The sequence below is a fragment of the Otolemur garnettii genome, unplaced genomic scaffold (genome assembly GCF_000181295.1).
Source record: "Otolemur garnettii isolate 467f Iridium unplaced genomic scaffold, OtoGar3 scaffold00264, whole genome shotgun sequence".
NCBI lineage: Eukaryota > Metazoa > Chordata > Mammalia > Primates > Galagidae > Otolemur > Otolemur garnettii.
This window is the reverse complement of record NW_003852659.1, coordinates 288,030-293,879: the sequence shown is the minus strand read 5'-3', so window position 1 is coordinate 293,879 and position 5,850 is coordinate 288,030.

The window sequence follows — 5,850 nt, the reverse complement described above, 5'->3', positions numbered from 1 at the left end:
CCCTCGGTAGAGTACTGTGGTGTCACAGCTCCCAGCAATCTCAAACTCTTGGGTTTAAGTGATTCTCTTGCTTCAGCCTCCCAAGTAGCTGGGGCTACAGGCACCCGCCACAAGGCCCAGCTGTTTTTTAAATTTCAGTTGCCATTGTTGTTTAGCTGGCTGGGGCTGGGTTTGAACCTGCTGGCCTTGGTGTATGTGGCGGATGTCGGAAGCACTGTGCGCAGGCGCCGAGCCTAAGCTTAACTACTTTTAAGGGACAGAATAATATCCACTTTACTACGTGAAAGGGGGATTCCTGATAAGACTGGGACTCAGACTTGGGAACCTGAGCTGGAGGACCACACATGTCTGCTTTAGGAGTCTTCCTGTTACTATCTACCCCACTTATTATTATTATTATTATTGAGACAGAGTCCCACTATGGCGCCCTCAGTAGAGCGCTGTGGTGTCACAGCTCACAAGAACCTAAAACTCTTGGGCTTAAGCATTCTCTTACTTCAGCCTCCCACGTGGCTGGAACCACAGGCGCCCGCCACAACACCCAGCTCTTTTTTTGTTGTTGTTGCAGTTGTCGTTGTTTTAGCTGGCCGGGGCCGGGTTCGAACCCACCAGCTTCAGTGTATGTGGCTGGCGCCCTGAAGTACGGTGCCGTCAGCCCCACTTATTTTAAAACAGAAGAAAACCGAGGCTCTGAGAACCAAGAGCCTGGACTCATTTGGTTCCTAGGTGAGTAGTTTGAGGAGAGGTCCATCCCCATTCTGGCCCTCATTTTCCCCACTCTGTGTAATAAGGCGGGCACTTCTCGATCTCCCTGTTTCTGGCACTGTCAGAACAAAAATGAAGAGAGATAGGCAACTCCTCGGTGGAGACTGATCTTTTTTGTTGGTGGGGCGAGGGGAGGGGGTTTGAGTCCTACTTAATAACGGCCTAGTGTGGGTCCTAGCCCAAAGCGGCTCCTTTCTCTCTGTGCCCCATGTTTCCAGCTGGAGCGTTTTTGCACAGGGTCCCTTCCTAGTAGTTTTGGTTGGTCCTTCACTCGGGCTGTCCCTTAAGACACTCTCTCGCTGGGTGCACTTCGGCTCAGCCAGACCAGAGACGGCCCAGATAACCCGCCCTACAGGTGTGGGAGCCAGATGGCCTCACTACTGAGGAGCTCAGAGAAGCAGTTAAAACAAGCCGGGGGGAGGGGTCCAAGTGGGGAAGGCCAAGTGGAGCCGGGTGGGAGACCATAGAGAGGTTGGCAGGGGATAGAACAAGAATGAAAAATGAAACAAGGGGAAATGTGTGGATGGATGGGTGGGTTGGGGGAACAAGAGAGATGCTAAGGCTGCTAGAAGGGCCATTACAGAAAGGGACGGGGAGTTGGCCTCCGAAGGTGGGAATGTGTTACTGATACCAGATTTTTGACTTTGGATTGCTAGGCTCTTGGTCTCCACGATTCGATGAATCAATGGACCACAGGATGGACAGTAAGTTAGATTTTATTTACAGAGGTATTATTACAGCTCTTACAAAGAGCCAAACCTTGCAGAGCAAGATAAGATAGGTTTTAAAGTGTCACAGCTCTTACAAAGAGCCAAACCTCCTTGCAGGGCAGGAAGCAAGTGTTACAACTCTTACAAAGAGCCAAACCTCCTTGTGGAGCAGGGTATAAGTGTTACAGCTCTTAAAAAGAGGCAAACCTCCTTGTGGAGCAGGATGAAAGTGTTACAGCTCTTACAAAGAGCCTAACTTCCTTGCAGAACAGGATCCAAGTGTTACAACTCTTCCTCTTTCTCCCTCAGAGGTCGGCCACAGTCTGCCAAAGTCCTGCTATTCTGCTCTATCTTCCTGGAAGGTCTGCAATCTACCCCTAGGCTCTTTACTCAGGGGTTTATATAGATAGGGGCAGTTGTCCAATGAGCTGAGAGCTTAGCTGATTGGTCTATAAAATAGACCAGTCAGGAGCAGGATTGAAACTGGACCAATCAGGGATGCACTGGAGGAATCACCAGTGTTTTCCCTTGATCAGCCGGTATGTTACTGGAGCCTCCGGTGGGAGAGGAAAGCTCCCCATTTGGCTCCAGCCTGCTGGTTTCTGTGCCAGCTGCTGCCAAGGCAGAGCTGGCAGGTCCTCTAGCGCCACTCTACTGGAGCCTCTGGTGGGGGAGGGAAGCTCCCCTGCTTGCTCCAGCCTGCCAGTTCCTTTGCTAGCTGCTGCCACTAAGACAGAGGTGGCAGGTCACCCAGCCCCGCTCGGCTGAGCTGGCTGTGGCGCCACTTTTCCAGTATCATTACCTCTCAAAGTACTGAAATAAAATTATGTATGCCAGTACCAAGCATAACGCTTTTGCATAGTGGAAGAGGGGGGCAGGATGCATGCATTTACTTTCCCACGTTGAAATACTTTTTGCAGCTCTGAAATTCTTCAGGGTATTAAAATAAGGAAGTTGTGCATTTTAAGAAGATCCGAGGATTATCATTTTCCACCTGAACAAAAGTTCTCTGAAAAGGGTTTGGAGTATAGAGACTCTATTCCAATGAACGTTTTGCAAACTAAGGAGACACAACCTCCAGCACAAAAGGAAAGTGTGAGCTCAGTGCTCGTAGCACATGCACCCAGGCTGGCGGGTTTGAACCGGGCCCGGCCAGCTAAAACAACAATGACAACTGCAACAACAAAAAAATAGCCAGGTGTTGTGGCGGGTGCCTGTAGTTCCAGCTACTTGGGAGGCTGACAAGAAAATTGCTTAAGCCCAAGAGTTTGAGGTTGCTCTGAGCTGTGACACCACGGCACTTTACCCAGGGTGACAGCTGAGACTGTGTCTCAAAAAATAAATAAGTAAATAAATAAAGTGTGTTCCAGAGAATAAAGAGAAAGCCTAGTTTTATAGCAATTAGGTCCGTTTCTGCAAATAAAGGATTCAGGCTTGATTGGTTGATAGAGCTAAGCCTTGATTTGTTGGTTCTGGTGAGCTCTGGAAGTTGGAAAATACAAAAGGAGTTTTTCCAGAAGCAGTGTGTATCTTCTGGTTAGCAAATGGCCACTTGGCTCTATTTTATATTTAGGCCCAAAGGAAAAAAAATGAAATTTAGGCCTAGATAGCCACTTGGGATCTATCTTGAAGGACTGACTCTTGCAAGTTCATATTTTTTCACATTTTTTCTTTGGAATACACCTTCATTGCACGTCATTCTTCTCTGAGCTCATTGTGTAGGCTCAGCTGCTATAAAAGAAGAAGCGGCCAAGTGCAGATGCTGTGGCTCATGCCTGTAATCCCAGCATTCCGGGAGGCGGAGGCAGGTGGATCTCTTGAGCTGAGGAATTGGACACCAGCCTGAGCAAGGGCGAAACCATGTCTCTAAAAACAGCCAGGCGTTAGGGCAGGCACCTGTAGTCCCAGCTACTTGGGAGGCTGAGGCAAGAAGATCACTTGAGTCTCAGGGTTTGAGTTACTGTGAGCCATGACACCAGGGCACTCTATCAAGGACAAGAAATGAAGACCTTGTCTTAAAAAAAAAAAAGTTCTTTAGGCTCTTTTAGTCCTGGCTTTTTCACCCACCATCCACCTACTTAGAGTTTTGCCCATTGTTTCCTAACTTGGTTCTCTTGTGTCCTTGAAGACTGTACTCAGATGTCTCTATGGAAAGCCTTTCCAATACTCCCTTCTGGCCCCTTGGAACTATCATTGCACTTATGACCCCACATTATAATTTGTTTGTTTACCTATCTTCTTCAATGGATGAAACTTTTTGTTCAATATGGTAGTCATTTGCCACATGTGGCCATTGAGCATTTGAAATGGGATTAGGGAAAATTAAGAAATGCTGTAAGTATAAAATACAGACCAGATTTCTAAGATTTAGTATAACAAAAATGAATGTAAAATATCTCAGTTACTTTTATGCTGATTACAGGTCAAAAAACTTGACAATAATTTAGATAGAGTGGAGTAAATAAAATATTATTAAAATGTACTCCATTTTTATTTTTTTATTCGAGACAGGGTCTTCTCCCTTGCCCAGGCTAAAGTACAGCAAAAGATCAAAGCTCACTGTAGTCTTAATCTCCTGGGCTAGAGCAATCATCCAGCCTCATTTTTTTTTTTTTTTTTTGAGACAGAGCCTCAAGCTGTTGCCCTGGGTCACAGCTCACAGCAACCTTCAACTCCTGGGCTCATGTGATTCTCCTGCCTCCTGCCTCCCAAGTAGCTGGGACTACAGGTGCCTGCCACAATGCCCAGTTATTTTTTGGTTGCAACTGTCATTATTATTTGGTGACCTGGGCTGGATTCGAATCCTCCAGCTCAGGCATATGTGGCTGGTGCCTTAGGCGCTTGAGCCACAGGTGCCAAGCCCCAGCCTCATCTTTAATAACTAAGACTATGGGCAGGTGCCACTAGACCTGGCTAACTTACTTACATACTTAATTAATTTATTTTTGAGACAGGGTTTTATCCAGTTGCCCTGGGATTGAGGCAGAGTCTTACTTTGTGGCCCTCATTAGAGTGCTGTGGCATCATAACTGACAGCAACCTTAAAATCTTGAGCTCAAGCAATCCTCTCGTTTCAGTCTCCTGAGTAGCTAGGACTATAGGTCCACCACATCCTGCTAGTTATTCTATTTTTAATAGAGACTTGGTCATGCTCTTGCTCAGGGTAGTCTTGAATTCCTGAGCTCAGGTAGTCCACTTGCATCAGACTCCCAGAGTGCTAGGATTATAGCCATGAACCACGCTGTGTAGCCTACACCTTGCTAACTTTAAACATTTTTCTTCTTGTAGACATGGGGTCTTGTTATGTTGCCCAGGATAGTCTTGAGTGATCCTACCCCCTCAGCCTACGAAAGTGTTGAGATTACAAGTGTGAGCTTCCTGGGTTTTTTTACTTCATTACTGTGGCAACTATTAGAAATAGTGTTTTTAAAAAATATATATGTATATGTATACATATATATGTGTACCATGTTTCTCCTAAAATAAGACATTGTCTTATACTTATTTTTTTCTCAAGAAGACACACTAAGGCTTATTTTCAGGGCATGTCTTCCTCTCTGTGCCAAAATGCATGCCCATCACTAGGTTTTATTATTGGGGTAGGGCTTATATTTAACAAAATGCATAGAAATCCTGCTAGGGCTTATTTTGGGGGTAGGTCTTATTTTTGGGGAAACACGGTATATGTATTTACATGGGTGCAGAGGATATATGTGTATGCAAAGGATATTTCCTTCTGTCAGCTGAATAGTTCTAGATGCTATCACACCTCAGTAGCAATAAGGACACCTAGCTCCCAGATCTTGGTTTCCATACCATTCTCTTTTATTTATTTATTTATTTATTTCTCCAGTTTTTGGCCGGGGCTGGGTTTGAAACTGCCACCTCCGGCATATGGGGCCGGTGCCTTACTCCTTTGAGCCACAGGTGCCGCCCAGATACCATTCTTTTTTAAAAGGAACAAGGGCTTCTGGGGAAAATGGATGATTCTAGGACTGGAAGAAGAAATTTACACAATGAGCCTGAATCATCTTGTAGTGCCAGAATGTAAAGAAGTGTTCAAAATAACTCCCACAAGAATGAGAGTATGTCAAAGATACATATGAGCCAACCGAAAGAGATCCCAATGGCTGAAACAGGAACAGATTGAAAAACAAAATAAAGTAATATCATATTATAACCCAAGGTCTAAAATAGTTATCCACAAATCTACATGACTGTAAATAGGTGATTGAATAAATAGTAAATGGGGCCAGGAATGGTAGCTCACACCTGTAATCCCAGCACTCTGGGAGGCTAAGGTGGAGGATCCCTTGAGCTCAGGAGTTCAAGCTTAGTGTAAGCGGCTTGGCGCCTGTGGCTCAAGTGGCTAAGG